This window comes from Diachasma alloeum, unplaced genomic scaffold (assembly GCF_001412515.2).
Source record: "Diachasma alloeum isolate Michigan unplaced genomic scaffold, Dall2.0 Dall_scaffold_00316, whole genome shotgun sequence".
NCBI classification, from domain to species: Eukaryota; Metazoa; Arthropoda; class Insecta; order Hymenoptera; family Braconidae; genus Diachasma; species Diachasma alloeum.
Window position 1 is genome coordinate 465,154 of NW_021680455.1, and position 16,351 is coordinate 481,504.

Genomic DNA, 16,351 nt, shown 5'->3' on the forward strand with positions numbered 1-16,351 from the left:
CGCTACACTTTTTGGAATTTGCTTTACATTATCGATCCTCTAGGAAGCTGAAACTAGCGAAAGATTCCACAGCAGAAGATTTGTCTTGGGCGAATCTAGGGGTGTACAAATGTTTTTACGTAATGTACAAACTCTTTCGCACTTGAAAAACATTTTTACATATGATTATTTGACTCTCCTACCCCTGAATCCCGCTAAATTGGATTTTCCACTGACAGATACTCTGATAGTTTCAGCTTCATAGTTCCTCTGAAGTCTTAACGAATTTCGTCATAGAAAATTTGAAATTTTCAAATTTTGTGGGGAAATCGCGAGAAAATTCATAAAAATGAGGAAAATTTATGCCAATCATGCATTTGACTTTTTAATTGATTGGACATTCAGCGTCACTGGGTATTGAACATTCATGTTTTGTCCTCGTCACGATCAAAAGTTCAGAATTCCATTAAATTTTCCATGAAATTTAAAATTACATAAAAAAATAGTAAATAAAAATAGTAAATAGTAAATCGTTTAGTTTTTCTCCTAAACTACCCACACATTTCCCAGAATCACTTTTACCAGCATCAGACTGTATCCCGATGAACGAGAGTGCGATGATCGTGCATAAATATTTTTTCTAGGCCTCCTTTCCTCGGGATAAATACCCGATCACCCAAAAATACGAGCCCAGCACCCCGACATTTTTGTTCTACGGTCATCGCCAGAGCACCTCCCGGCGAAAACTTTTTCCACATGTCCATCAAAGAAAGAAACAAGCGAATATTTTCATCATCCACACTCGCTACGGCAAAAACAACTTTGCAAACTGAATCAGTCACATCAAAGGAACAAACTTTCCACAATATCCCAGGTTTGTTGGAAACTACACCGAAAATTCTCCGCGTTACACCCCTAATACCGGAAAACGTCAACAACAGATACATATTTTCGCGCTTTCCTGAGAGACCACCGTGAAAAAACCCCACGAAACTCATCCGAGAAATCGTAAACAGTATTTGTTACACGTCTAGCTGACTGAGAGTTCTGAAAGAAAGAGTAGAGAATGGATGCTGCCCAATTTCATTAAATTCACATCCCATTTGGTCTTTTCACAGATCGACGGAAGCCACAATTTCTCACTCCTGGTGCCTTCTTCCAGGGGGTAAGAGTCTCACTTCCCCCCCTTTCATCCACCCCAGCGGCGGGGAGGGGTCGTAATACGTGCCGATGCAAAGGGGTTGATTTCTCGAGAGTTGAGGGGGAACGGCACAAGGGGAATAAAGGATAAAAACGAGACGCACAGGAATGAAGAGGATGCTCCTTGCCACGGGGAGAAGGGTGCAAAAGTACGGCGAGGACGCGTGCAGGGTTTTTCAGACAGCTGAAGCGTGTGGATTCGGCTATGGGTGAAAAAGGGTGCACGACGGAGCAAGGGAGAAAGCTAGCGAGCGACGGAGAGGGGATGAACGCACACAAAACACAGAAGCGCTCGGGGGTGGGGGTAGACCGAGGGCGATCAAGGAGTGGGGGCAACCCAGCAGAAACCAGTCGAGTCCCGGTCTCAGGTCGCGTCGGGCCGTTTCAGTTTTCAGGCGGGTGCCGTAGCGCGCGTATGGCTTCTCGCTGGTAAACACAATCAACGTGTAACCATTCAAATTGATGACAAGTTGTATCTCCAGGAAGATTACTCCAGTGAAGAGGAATTCTTGAGGAGATTTTTTAACAATTGAAGACATGTGTGAAGATTGAGGGGATTTGGAGAATTATTTTTTTTCGGGAGGAACTGTGTCCTAGTTTTCGGCAGCTTGGGCCGGGTGTTTCGAGGGACTGCACATTTTTACAGTCGATACGGGAGAGGTCTCTCGCCTCTGGGAAAATTTATTTCACAGGTGGATTTATCGGGGCTAGTGTCCCCGCACTTGTGAATATTTTGGGGGATTTTTTTTTTCGAGGGCTCGTGATTTATCGCACCTCAATTGGGTTGTAAACGTGGTTAAAGTGACAGTGACAGTGGGTTACTTGATACAGTGATTGTGCGAGTTTATTTGTTTTTATGGTTTTATAACTGGTGGGTGTTGTCGGGTGATATACGGATTATTTTTGGTGGAGATTTGTATCGAGCAGAGACGTTAACCCCCCCCCCGTGCTGGATCGTTAACGGAGAATTTTGGAGCAGTTTTCCGAGTGGTAAGTGCTTTTATTATTGTTGAATTCTAGATTCGCCCCGGTGGGATTGCGGTGTATGTTCTAGTTATGAGCACACTGCACGGGGTTCGATGCGAGAGGGTCTCGAAAAAAAATTGTGGAAAATCGTGATGCGTGTAGTTCAAACGTTCAAGTGGTCCTTCAGGCGGAATCTCTCCCTCGATTGAGCCCTCGAGGATGAGAGAAAGACTTTTGTCTGCAAGAGGTACACAATCTTGTTGAACCCTTCTTACTCAACCGATATTTTATGTGGGTTTTTGTACAGAATTCTTCCCTCGTGTGCTTTCAAAACACGTCGCATGCCTGTTCATCGAGCAGCAAAACATTTCCAATTTCGTGTGTTGTATTATTTTCCTCAGTTGTTATTGTTCGCGTGATAAGAATCGATAATTCATTCATGCCCTCGTGTGTCAGTGGCTCGCTGACTTTCATTCATGAATCAAGGAAAAAATATTGGTCATTTGTGGTGGAGAATGACGCGAGTGACACGCAACCGAAAATTATGAAAGATGAAAAAAATGGAATTTCACATTCTCGTTGGTAAAAAAGCCCATTAGCACCCGAATTTAGATGGTGATAGGTTTCAAGCGATAAAAATCCACTTGAAAATAGTTTTTTCGTCGGGGGGGCTGGAGTGTTTAGTGGGTCAAACACCTCTGACTGAGGATTAATCAAAAAACGTGACGAAAAACCGAATGATTGGGGAGTTTTTCCACGTGCTTGTTTCCTCCCGCGACTCTTCTATTATCATCTGTTCCTCTTTACGATGATGCACGCGTAAACGGTATACAATCGGAAGCCGTCTTTCACGTGAACCGGTATATCGTTATACCCTTCCATCCTTCAATAATCCTGCACCATAATACACGCTTTCGCGAGAGTGAGACAGGGGCGCATCGAACGTGCTCGGGAAACCGGTAAATCAACTCGTTCTTTCCTTCGATATCCTCGGAATCATTCGATGTCGGCATCGTAAATATCCGTCAGATCGGCCAATCATCCACTGGGAATCATCATCTCTCTGACGGCAAAACACATCCGGATAATCATTTTTCATGGTGCTGTCTATTTCTTTGTTTTTCGCGGATCACCATTAACAGTCCATTTTCCCTAAATCGTTTCGTCTGAACGTTTCTGCGTCACTGCAGAATTTCCACAGAACGAAGGATAATTCCAAGAGAATTTATCCTTCGTTCCGTGAATTTTCTTCCTCAAAAACTATGATATGCAATGAAAAAACTAAATTATTCCTGAGGGAATCATTGCGGTACAATAAATTATATATTTATCTACCGACAGTTCGAATTCTTCTAGAGATATTTCTAATGTTCATAACACAATTTTTTTTTCTATATCTTAAATTTACTCGCATCAATTTCATGTTTTGTTTTCTTTGAGTATGTGTTCCACTCCATCAAATATTCTCAAGTAAAACATATAATTCGTCAGCAAAACTGAATTTCTCTCTCAACGCATTGATTGCGATGATAAATCCGAGGGAGATGACACGAAAACAATGGAATTGTTGATATTTACATTCCCGATTCGTCACACTCCTGAAAACCTCGAAAATAGAAAATTCCAGGGACACGTGTCCCAAAGTATCCCGGAGGGGTGTTATTTAGTGTTCAATCTATGTCGATTCATTGTCAAAAATTCAGGATATTTCGGGCGAGAATCACGACTGACCCCTCGCCGAACCAAATGGAATTACAGGCAATCGCGTTAAAACCGGAGGGGAAATGGGAAGAAATGGGCCACAGTAGTCTGTTCTGGAGTAAAATTGTGGGGGGTGGATAATGAATAAGGGACAAATCCGGGATACACACTTAGACCTACAACTTTTGTCCATTGGGTGACAAGAGAAATGAGAGTATCGGAGCAATGATTTATGGATACAATTATTTTTCCCATATCTCGTTATATTTTCGTGTTGTAATTGGTTAAAATTACGAGTTTTTGATAATTTTTTGCATCATATTTTATGAGTTTTCAAAGTGGTGATAAAAATATGGAATGCACGGATATTATGCTTGGAAATAATCCGTAAAAATTTTGAACACTTCAAAAAGTTCGTCGAATATTTTACTAGAAAAATTCGCGTTCATTGAAAGCGTGTCTTTTTTAATTAAATTATTTCAACCGAGATACACAAAAAATGCGAGGCTAAACGTCGTCAAACCCTTAAAACAAAGTTTAAAGTGCGTAACACATAAGTTAATCTCAAAAACCTGAAGAAATGATGCATGTAGAAAAAACAAAACTCTTCATTTCGTTCAACAAAGCATTATCGCACGTTAATAAATTCCTTCTATTCGCTATCTAAACAACAATTCTATGCTTGATGTGTTTATATCTGAATAAACTATTAAATTGGTACGAAAACCGCAACCTAAAGTTGATTTTAGTCAATTTATTAAATAAAAGAATAAATAATCAAATGAGTAAACTAGATTCAACTCTAAAACTTTGATTCTAACGTAAAGTTGATTTTACGTTATTTATTTATATAATGACATGAATAAATGAATAAATAAATAGGCTAAAATCAACTTTATTCCAGCCAAAGAACCATTTCTCTAGGGAAACCATCACCTCATCCCCCCTTCCACTAAATGACCATTGAATAATATCGGGCGTTGACATTAAGAATAAAAAACCCCCCGAAAAAAGCGTGTTGCGAAGCGGTTCAACTTTTCCCTGAAGATACTAGTGGCAAGTTTCGCGCCGTCGAAAGGACGCAATTTCCATAAGTTGAAAAATGGCGCTTCTCCCCGCAAAGTGAGAAAAGATTGTCGTCGGGGACGTAGCGTCGCGTCGTACGTCCTCGTCCCCGGATTTGCAGTGGGGCGGTTTACTCCGGAGATAGCGAGGTAAAGGGATATCCCCGAGAAGCTCTCCGTGAGTTTAAGCCATCGTACATTAGCCCCTGAAAAGAGAAAAGAGGTAACCGGGTAGGTGCAACCACGTAATCTCCCCCTCCTTCCTGCCCTCCTGTTTCTTCACATCTCAAGTTTTCGTGGTATGGCCTCCGTCTCGTTTATATCTCCTTCAAGCTGATCCAGAACGCTACCGTTGCCCTCTCGCTTCCGCGAAACCCCCCGGAATTCGCTCGGGTTTGCGCCGGAGAGAGGTAAAAAAGGAGGAGAAACGGAGGAGAAAAAAAGTCAGGGAAATAAATATAAAGGAAACAAATTCTAAAAAGCAATGCCCGGGAACGTCCCTCCGGCATTATCCCATCATTTTGTCCCCGCGTTTCAACAAATCGTTGATGCACAACCAATTACGCGAGTTTCACTCTTTCGTTGTACCGCCAAAACGATGCACCAATCAGTCTATAAATTAATGATATATCTCGGATAATAATTAGTGGAATGTGGGGATTACATTCGTTAACGATCAAACGTGCGGTTGTCACGGGTGAGAGAGGGATGCGTGGGGCGCGCCACCAATTAACGTTGCAATCCGCGGGGTTGCCATCGCGCAATTGTTTTTTTTTTATTTTCTGGGATTATTTTCGGTATTTTTTGGATTAGCTGGATCATTTGATCTTTGCGGATGCATGGGGAGGGGGGAATTTAATGAAAATATTGTTGAAAGGGAATGAGGGAGAGTGGAGTCCTCGGTGGAACGCGAAAACAAATTTTTTTATTTTTGGTTGGGTATTGAATTTCGGTAACGAGTGGTTTTGGGGGTAAATGGGCGGGAGATACTTTTGGGAGGTCATTTTGGAGAATTTGTTACACGGGTTGAATAGGGAATTAGAAAATACTACATTGGTGCACTGATGGAACGGTTTAGTCGAACCAAACGGGACTTTTTAACTATTACCACGATTCGTTAACTATTAAGGAATGGCGGTAACAGTTAAGAAGCCTCATTTGGTGCAACTGAATCGTTCCACCTTTTCTGTCAGTATAGAAAATTACTCCCGAAATTTGAAGTAAAATGTATTGAAATTTTGAACAATCATTCATTCACACGAAATTTTCAGTCGTTTATTATTGAAAAATCTGTTGAATTCTGGAGTATTCAATGGAATTGCTATTGCTAGTCCTGAAATATCAGGAATTTATGTGGAATTTTCAACCTGAATGAGAGATTCCATGCACAATTTGATCGTAAATTGAATTCAAATTCACAATATTGAGAATTAAAGTGCAATTATTGCTTAATTTTTCAAAAATTTCTAACAGTGTATTCATTTTTTCTTCGATTTGTCGAATATAACAAATAGAAAAAACGATGATAATTAATTTTTTCCTCGTATATTCGATGGGAGAGGTAATGAGATGATGTTATTGGGAGTGAATATACAGAATTCAAGTGAATTTTTCATATTCTGTCAAATGCAAAAATGTCAAGAGACAGTTTCTACCAGAAATGTTAACAACTACAAATTATTTTCCCAATATTTTCTTCTAAAACAAACAATTTTGTACATGAATTCGCTCCTGTCAAAAATAATCTACACATTCTCTTCGATTTTTCGGTTATGAAATAGTATATTTCGATAGGTAAAAATATTTTTTGACCCAACATTTTTCATCACAATGTTTGGAAGATCTGACTTTACGCACAAGTGATAAAAAGAAAATAAAGAAACCGCAATGTCTTTCAACATGTTCTCCTAAAACCAACAATTTCCGAAACAAATCCGCGACTATAAAAAGTATTTTATACTTTCCCATCGATTTTCCGACAATAAAAAAAAGAAGAAACACGGAAATTGAATTCCTCAATTTTCGGGCGCGGCGTAACATCCATATTGTCCCGGTGTCGTTTTTTCCTGTACGTGCGGAGTATCACAATTGAGCTGTTGAAGTGTTGGATACTTTAAAACCGCCAACGGTGGGGTAGAAAACAAGTAGCCAGGGCATTTAGACATTCATGTATACACCGGCGGCTTGTCACACGTGTTAATTGCCGGTGAATTAACGTATGCACATTCTCATGACTCCCACCGACAAGAAATTCCCCAGTCCATCGTAAAAGGCGACGTCGAAATGTCGATGAGGGTCAACTGGCGCAGACAGAAAATTTTATTCGACATTTTTCTATTCATTTCAATAATATATTTTGTTAGGGCTTAAAAACCGGATCTATTTATCTCAATAAAAATATTTTAATTAACCGAAATACATCGCGATCCAATTTAACCCTAACGAATTCTATATTTTAAACGATAAAACCCGTATTTATATTCAAAAAAGGGTTATTTAATGTGAATAAAAACTCAAATTAAAATCAAGTTTACGTTTGAATAAATCCATTGATTTGATTCAAATAAACCGTTCCTCCGTGTACGATCCCATACCGGTAAATGTCAACAATCCCTGATGAAGAAAACTAGAATAAAAGATTAAAAGATCTGCCGCAGTCAGAGAATTTTTCTTCGACATTTTTCTATTCATTTCAATAATATTTATGTTAGAGATAAAAAAATCGATCTATTTATCAAAATAAAAATATTTTAATTATTCGAAACACATCATGATTCAATTCTACAGTAATGAATTCTATATTTTAAACGATAAAACCCTTATTTATCTTCACAAAAAAATAATTTAATGTGAAATATACCCATGGATTCGATGCAAAGAAACCGTTCCTCCGTGTGCGCTCATTAAAGAAACAAAAATAAAGAATTCAAAAAATCGTGAAAGTCAACGTGGAAAGGTCGATGAGCGTCGACTGCCAAATTAGATTCGACATTTTTTTATTCATTTCACTAATATCTTTGTTTAAGATTATAAAACTGATCTATTTCAATAAATACATGTTAATTATCCGAAATACATCATGATCCAATTTTACACCAAGGAATTCTATATTTTAAACGATAAAACCCTTATTTATCTTCAAAATGAATTATTCAATGTGAATAAAAACACAAATTAAAATCAAGTTTACGTTTGAATAAATCCATTGATTCGATTCAAATAAACCGTTCCTCCGTGTGCGATCCCATGCCGGTAAATGTCAACAATCCCTCATGAAAAAAACTAGAATAAAGGATTAAAAAAAACTTCCGCCTACCGTCCCACGCGTTAATTGAGGAATAAATTGCACGTTGGCGTGCGAACACTTCACTCCTATTCTCTTCAGTTGCGTGAAATGCCAGTGATGTGACTCTATGCGCAGCCATAAACAGCCTGAAGGTGAGTGCAATCCCCCTTTGACTCTCGTCGTCTATAATTTCGTCTTCTCTCGATCCCCAAAAGCCTTCTTACCGCCTCCCCCTCTGTCTTTCTGACTGGTCCCGATATTTACTGCGAATAGAAATCAAGCGCTGTAGCGAGACATGTCGGGGGAGCGGAGAACAGAGAGAGAAACAACAAGGAGGACCCGATAATTTCGAAAGGGCGACGGAATTAAGTCCGCCCCAAAAGACCATCATTTCCAGGGGTACAACCACTGCCTCAGCATTATCATGAATTTTCGTTGACTCGAGACACTGAATTCGGGGGATTAAATCCGGTGTGTGTGACTGCTGAAATTTCGAATTGCTAATTTTTTTGAATTGGAAATTTGTCGGAGCATATGCGACCCAGAGAATTTGAATTATCAAGGGGTTGATTTTTTGCGATCTGGGGGATCAAAACTTGATGTTTTATTCAGCCAATCGATCGGTTTGGTGAAAAAAATTGGATGCGTGGAGAAAATGTTTCAAATTGAGACACTCATTGTTTTTATTCCAGAGATACGAGGTATTTGAAACCAATGAAATTTCGTATTTGAAATTTTTCTATTCATTCATTTCATTCATTCATTTATTTCTGCAATTTAATACATGGTATTATTTATGTAGCAGTTCCTGCTGCATAATTAATAAAAATTAATAGTAATAATGAGAGTAACGTAAATCATGGTGATAGAGCGTGTCCAGTGATTGAACCAATTAGAAACAAAAATTCAAAGTTCAAGACTCAACGCATAACACCACCGCAAGCTCAAATACACGCAAATATAATTCGAAACTGAAACATTTCAATTACAAAACCTCAGAAAGTAAACTAGAGTATCAAACGTTAATTTCCGAAGCTCTCAATTGAATTTTTCTATTCATTTTAATAATATTTTTAAACTTGTCTATTTATTTCGATGAAAAGTTTTCGATTGTATGAAAGAAATGATTCATTAATTTCAAGTGAAATCTGTTAGAATCGCGATCACAAAACTGGCGTCAAAATAAGAGTCAGAATAAAACTCATGGGGGTCGTTGCGACCCGGTCGTATGGGGGTTCGCAAGCGAACTAATTAATTTCATACTCGAAATTAATTAGTCCTCCCATGTTGGGTTTTCATTGATCATCTCCTTTCACGAATCTCATAAATTTCAATGTCTTCAATTCCGTTTTTTTCGAAAATGGGATAATTTGATTTACTTTCATTTCTTCATTTGAAAATCCGAGAAAATTCGATTTGCTCACGAAAATGATTAATTTTTCAACAATTACGGGTATTAATCGGATTATTTTGAAAATTAAAAGCGATTGATCAAAAATTTAAAATTATTTAATCGTTTTCCTTTTTCATTGAGTTTTCCTTTCTATGTATGATTGCCCGTGTTTATAAAGCACTCCTGCGCGCATTAATTATGAAACGTAATGGATTTCATTATTTCATTTTCCCCTAAAACATAAAAAAAATTTTTTTTTTTGAATTTGGAGTGAGAATTTCCGTGGTTCCCGGTAGCTTAGTCGGTAAGAGTGCCCGGCGCGTAACTGGGAGACCCGGGTTCGAATCCCGGCTGGGCGAATCGGAATTTTTTCTCTCTAAATTTTAATTCTATTTGAATTTTTTTTTTTTTTTGGGTTTATGAAAATTTTATTGTATAAAATTTTTTTTATGAAAATTTTAAAATTTTTATACAATAAAATTTTCAAAACATGAATAAAGAAAGTGGTCATCGCGCGCCCCGTCTGTGTTCCTAAAAAAACCGAGTAAATGATTAAATCATCAAACTAAACGTTGAATAAACCCTCCACCCCCGTCTCACCATAATATCGCATATTCCCCGATCGCAAGTAACAATCAAACTCATTTGTCCGTCCGTTTATTTTCATTCCCCACATCACTCCCCGTCTCCTTTGTACCATCGCGAGGAGCTCACTCAGCCGAATTACTCGCGTCTCTCATCCTCCCAAGTATCCAAACACAAACGTGTTAACAACGCATTCCCAAATGTATCACTCCATCCGTCAAAAGAAATAACAAGCTCCAAAGTTGATTGAATAATTAATTAACTCCAGTCGGCATCTCCGACATTTCATTCAAGATATTCATTAAAAACCCAACATCCAAAAAATTCCATTATTCATGAGCCGAGCGGAAGTGGATATGTTGCTCACTCGTAATAAAACAACTGGAAGATCTAGGGAGGAAGCCAGTAGCAAAAACGAATGATGAAAACAAGAGGTCTAAAAATGAAGTGAACGAGTTGACGCGCTCTCTAGCGGTATTCCCGGAATAAATCTTCGATCAAAGTGAAACCCGGTTCTGCGGCTTTTGAGCCCTCCCCCGGAGTCCCCCTCCCCTCCAAGATGAGGGGGGCGACAAACGAATGAATAAGGCCGCAGGAGGCCCGCAAACCCGGGAAGAAGGCGACAAAGAGCAGAAGGGGACATGTTTTTTTTTTATTTCAAACCGGGGAATAGAGAGATAGTCCGACGAATGGGTTGCGTCTTCGCGTCTCCGTGCCCCCCCCCCTCCCCCCGCGACTTGGTGTGACAAATGTCGCGGCAAGAAAACGCCCGAGTGCCCTCATATATCATAAGGATAATTATATTATTCCACTTCAGAGTCCAACGACGAGATGTTTATTTATAGGGAGCACATGGAAGTGAAATTGTAGTGTAGGACAGAGGGACGTTTAGTGCTTTGGTAAAGGGGGAGATGCCAGTGAGTGAGAGAGAGAGGGAGGATGCTAAGTCCGTGGTGGATACAAGAGGACGCGTCTGGCGTGTCACCCTATACGCCACACTCTGCACTCGTCCATCGGCCATAAATAGCAGTGACACGCCTACGTTGAGTGAAGCCGGAGTTATCTGTTACTGGAGGATATGTATTTTACCTGATATGAGAGAGAGAGAGAGAGAAAGAGTGGTGGCCGCGGGAGGGGGTGGTGGATTGAATTGTGAAAAACTATTTGGTGAGATGGAGGGATTAGAGCGGGTTGATGACCGGGGAATTGGGGGAATTGGTTTGTCTTATTGATAGGGCTTTTGGGTAATTGGAGCCGATGAAAATCTGGCGGAGGAGGCAGCAGGAGAAATTGGCTGGAGGTTTTTAGGGAATACGGGGCTTTTTTAAACTCTTGATTTAGGGATTATCTATTGCGGCAGAATTGATGGTTTTGGTGTTTATCGTGTGCGAAATGCATTCTTGTATTTTTTGTTGTATGTCAGAGAATGAAAGCTTCAGAATCGGAGTTCAATTGAATTGATCGTAATTACTAGTCCTACATAAATAATTATTGGGTAACGTAAAATGGTACATGGTTTTATCATAGTTTCGTGATTTCGAGAGGGAATGAATGCAGCGTAGGGTGAAAAAAATTATTAAATTTCAGATTTCAGTGAAAATTTGAGGAAATTTCAAATTTTTGAGCATTGAGACGAGAATTCAACGAATTTGAATTTTCAATGAAAATAGGAATATTCAGTGCCAAATTATACGGAATCTTAAATTATTTGAAAAATCAAGAATATATTCATCGAAATTTTACTGATTTCTATGAACTTTGAGGAATTGATTGGACTTATATTTACAGTTCTCTTTGATTTTTCCATGAAATTGTGAATTTTTAATGACGAAGTTCCTTCAAATTTTAGTGGAACTAGAATGTGATAAAAATTTCCAAGAAGTGTACCGGAAATTTCAGTCAAAAATTTTCAATAGTGCGCCCTAGAAGAAATCAGAAGAAATCGCGTAAAATGGTACATGATTTTATCATAGTTTCGTGATTTCGAGAGGGAATGAATGCAGCTTAGGGTGAAAAAAATTATTAAATTTCAGATTTCAGTGAAAATTTAAGGAAATTTCAAATTTTTGAGCATTGAGACGAGAATTCAACGAATTTGAATTTTCAATGAAAATATGAATATTCAGCGCCAAATTATACGGAATCTTCAATTATTTGAAAAATCAAGAATATATTCATCGAAATTTTACTGATTTCTATGAACTTTGAGGAATTGATTGGACTTATATTTACAGTTCTCTTTGATTTTTTCATGAAATTGTAAATTTTTAATGACGAAGTTCCTTCAAATTTTAGTGGAACTAGAATGTGATAAAAATTTCCAAGAAGTGTACCGGAAATTTCAGTCAAAAATTTTCAATAGTGCGCCCTAGAAGAAATCAGAAGAAATCGCCTAAACTTTTCAATTGACTTCATCAATTGAATATCAGAAATAATATTCCAACGAGCATATCAACGTTAAAAAATTGTGAATCCCTTAACGTGCGGCTAATAAGTCGCTCTCGTACTGCCATCTAATGTCAGCGGGATGAAATTCGATAAATTTAATTCATGCTGCATGGATATATTGATGACATAGTAGATAAAATACTAATTTAAGAATTATCTTAATCTCTCATTTTCAAATCATCCTCGCATGAAATTGATGAGACGAAAAAATCTTTGAAAAAAAATTTAGAATAAAATAATTTGAAATGAACACAATAGAGAATTTATATCCTCTAAAATCACGACAATGAATCGTTTAACATTCCTCGAATTATCTCCCGGCGCATGTCTATCGCATTAAGAACAATTTTATCCAATTGTTGGGATGTATGAAATTACCCGATAATCATGGTGCACCGATTTGCAAAGCTACCATTGTGCCTTATTCAAGAGTAAGGGTATGTACACACGAAAGGTATACCGAAGGGCATACGAGTTGTGTTTGTGTGTTGCTTACCGGGGCTTCGGTCCGGGCACTGCTATAATTCCTCCCGACCCTCTTGGGTTGATAAAGGGACGAGACCCGGGAGGACAGGGGGCGAGGGGGAGAGGTAAATGCGAAGCGAGGGGCAGAACGGGGTGTACACTTGGCAGCTCGAGTGTGCATTCATGTCGTTGCACGGGGAAATGCGGAGAGGCTCGATCAACCTTTGACTCGAGGATCACGCGTCATTGGGCAATAGAATGTATAGCATCGTCGTATACCCTTCATCAGGGGGAGCTCTGGTATCAGACACGAGTGTCCACAAATCAAGAGCTGGGAACAGGGAGATTGTCTGGGCGGAATTAATCAGTGAAGAGAGCGGATGCTCATTTTTGAGAATTTAGACTTCTGTAACAGGAGAAATGACGGTTTTTAATCAAATTCCACTCTTTATTTTGAATGTTATCAATTTTTATTAAGTAAATCATTCATTGATTCCAACACTAATGAAGCTAGTGTTCAAGACGTCTTATTTGAAGATATTAGACACGAAAATGTGTCTTATCGACTAATGTAATTTTGTGATGACTGAAATTTTGAATGTTTTGGAGTACAAGGCACCAAATTTAAGACATTTCTTCTGTCTCAATTCGAAACATTTGCAGAGTATTCAGTCACCCCATTAAGACATGAAATCGTAAGACGTTTTTGGTGACTCATCTATTTTCTCTTAATTTATTAAAGTTCTGAATTTATTCAGAGAAATGTCAAGTGAATTCCAACAGCATTATTGTATGACCAAAAGGGCGTAGAAACCTTGAATACTATTCTAAGTAAAAATACTTTTCAACTGTATTTTTTATCGCAACAATTCTTTTACACTGTTAACAATTTTCGTCTGAATTTTCCTTGTTAAATCCAGGAAATTTTCATTATCTTTAATTTCCACTGAAATTTCAGGAAATCTAACACATCTAGAAAATCTAGAATGCATCTCAATTGCATCTCAATTTCTTAATTTGAGACACCAAATCCTGTATTACAGTAATAATAATAATCAAAAAGTAAGGACGAAATTCATTTCAATTTTCGACATTTATAAAAATTCCTAAACCCGATTCACTACTGTAAAAGAGGTGTCAAACGAAACAGCTGACGTTATATTCTTTTGCATCCGCTTGAATCATCGATCCAGCCAGCATTGACGCTGGCCCGACGGCGATCACGCCCCGGCCACTCTGGATACCCTATTGTTTCACTCAATTATCAGGCGTACCTTTCGTCCATTCGGCCACACTGAAATAAAAAGAAGATAGCGCCAAAACCGACAGATATTTGACGTACGAGACGACAAGAGGACTGTGATTATCGGGAATTCAATTCCACTTTCTTTGTTTATTTTTTCCCCTCCACGTTTCGCACACATGGCACTCCAACCATAAGATACATTTTTTATTCTCATACATATGAATATATACGACGATAGCACGCAACTCAGTGGTGACTTCTATTCACCGAATGAAATTTATTCCATTTCGGTTTCGCGATCTCTCTTTCTTCTCAATAATTCCCTTTTTTTTCGTCTCTCATCACTTTTTTTTCCCCGGGGTCTTCATTCACCGACTGACAACACGCGAGCGTCCGGTGGGCTTTTCATCGCAAACACTCGACCATGAGATTCGTTTATTTGCTGTCGGTACCAGTCCCTATCCTGTAAGTGACGAGACACGCGAGAAAAAATCCTCCATATTTCTCGGGTCGCCAGTTTTCTTCTTTTTTAACATCTGTCTCTCCGCATCTTTTGTCTTTTTTAGCTCTAGTGTGACGGGGGGAGGTTAATCGCGAGGCGATGACACGCAAACTCACCGGGCTGTCCTCACTTCATCCCGAGCTTTCTTCTTATCTTGTTTCTGAAAAAATTTTCCCCCCCCTCTGGTCGATTTTGTACTTGAGAAGTGATCGGGTATAGCAACGCCGTCGGGCCGTTGACAAGTGACGAAAATTGCCTTGATGATTTTTAACGCGAGGCGGCTGTGTCTATTTTCTCGACAGCCTCTTCCGGGAACGACCCCTTCATTGACTATGAAAATTCATCTAAGACTAGAGTTATTTATGTCGTCGATGAAGCAAACGATCCGTTGTCGGGTGTCAATAATTCAAGAATGGCAGAGTGAAATTTCTCGACTTTTTTCTCATTTTTAAGATACTTTTTCAAGCTTGAAAATGAGATGTGACTCATCCAAATCGGATCATTTGGTCGGGAGATATCATCGAATCAAGAAAAAAAAATCTGAAAAGGATTGGTGAATTTCACGCGTCATAAGCATGACAAATAAACAATCATGACGGAATAAATGATTTGTGAGTTTGAAATTGACGCGTATTTTTCCCCCAACAAAATTCACGCGACTCATCACCCAATGTCCCAGAAAAAATGTTTTTTTTTTATCAAATAAAAATGTTACTTTGAAATTTTTTACTTGTTCCAAGAAAAAGGATTTAATTATATTAGACAAACAATTTACCCATTACAAATAAAATTTTTATTGAATTTGAAAAAACAATTTCTTTATTTCAAATTAATGATTCGTTTAAATCGAATGAAATTTAATTCAAATAAATAGTTTTCTTATTTTAAGTAACTAAAAATTATTACATATTGTTAATTTAATCTTTTTCGAATTGATTAATCTCAAAGCAATAATAAATTATTAGTATAAAATGAATATTTATTGAGTCCAAAGAAAAAATTTATTTGCATCAAACAAAAATTTATTAACAGTAAAAAAATATTTATTTAATATAAACAAAACTTCGAATACAAATTTTTATTTAATTCAAATAAATAATTTTTCTGGGTGTGAGTATCCACGAATAATATCAATGCGCTATCGATCTATTCCGATCCAAAACAATTTCACGACTCGTATCATCCCCTTTACATCAGAAGGTTACATAAAAACCGTTCAAGCGTTTACTTCCGCGTTTCTTCATTGATCAAGGGAAAAGGGTCTCTGTGTGAGTTCTCGAAGTGGCTCACTGTTCTCCAGTTTTTTCCGTTGTGCACGTTATAAGCAATCTGGGACAGGATTTAATTAGTTGAAAGGGTGTTTGCACGACGCAATTTTCTCAACTTTGTCGAACAAGACCTTCTCCCTGCCTCTGTTACACAGGCATGAACACAGTTCCTCTGTTCCTCGTCCGTTTGTCTGACGGAAGCAAAGGGACGAGGCAAAAGCACTTGTTTACCACCCCCCCCCCCCCCC

General features: G+C 38.4%; 1 protein-coding gene across 1 annotated transcript in view; it reads left to right on the top strand.

The window, feature by feature from the left end:
- The first annotated feature begins 1,588 nt into the window (after positions 1-1,588).
- LOC107040100 (MOXD1 homolog 2) overlaps positions 1,589-16,351 on the top strand; it is a 168,002-nt gene continuing 153,239 nt past the window's right edge. Inside the window, exon 1 of the mRNA XM_015260047.2 lies at positions 1,589-2,169. The gene's annotated coding sequence lies outside the window, so the exon portion shown is untranslated. The remainder of the gene's footprint in view (positions 2,170-16,351) is intronic.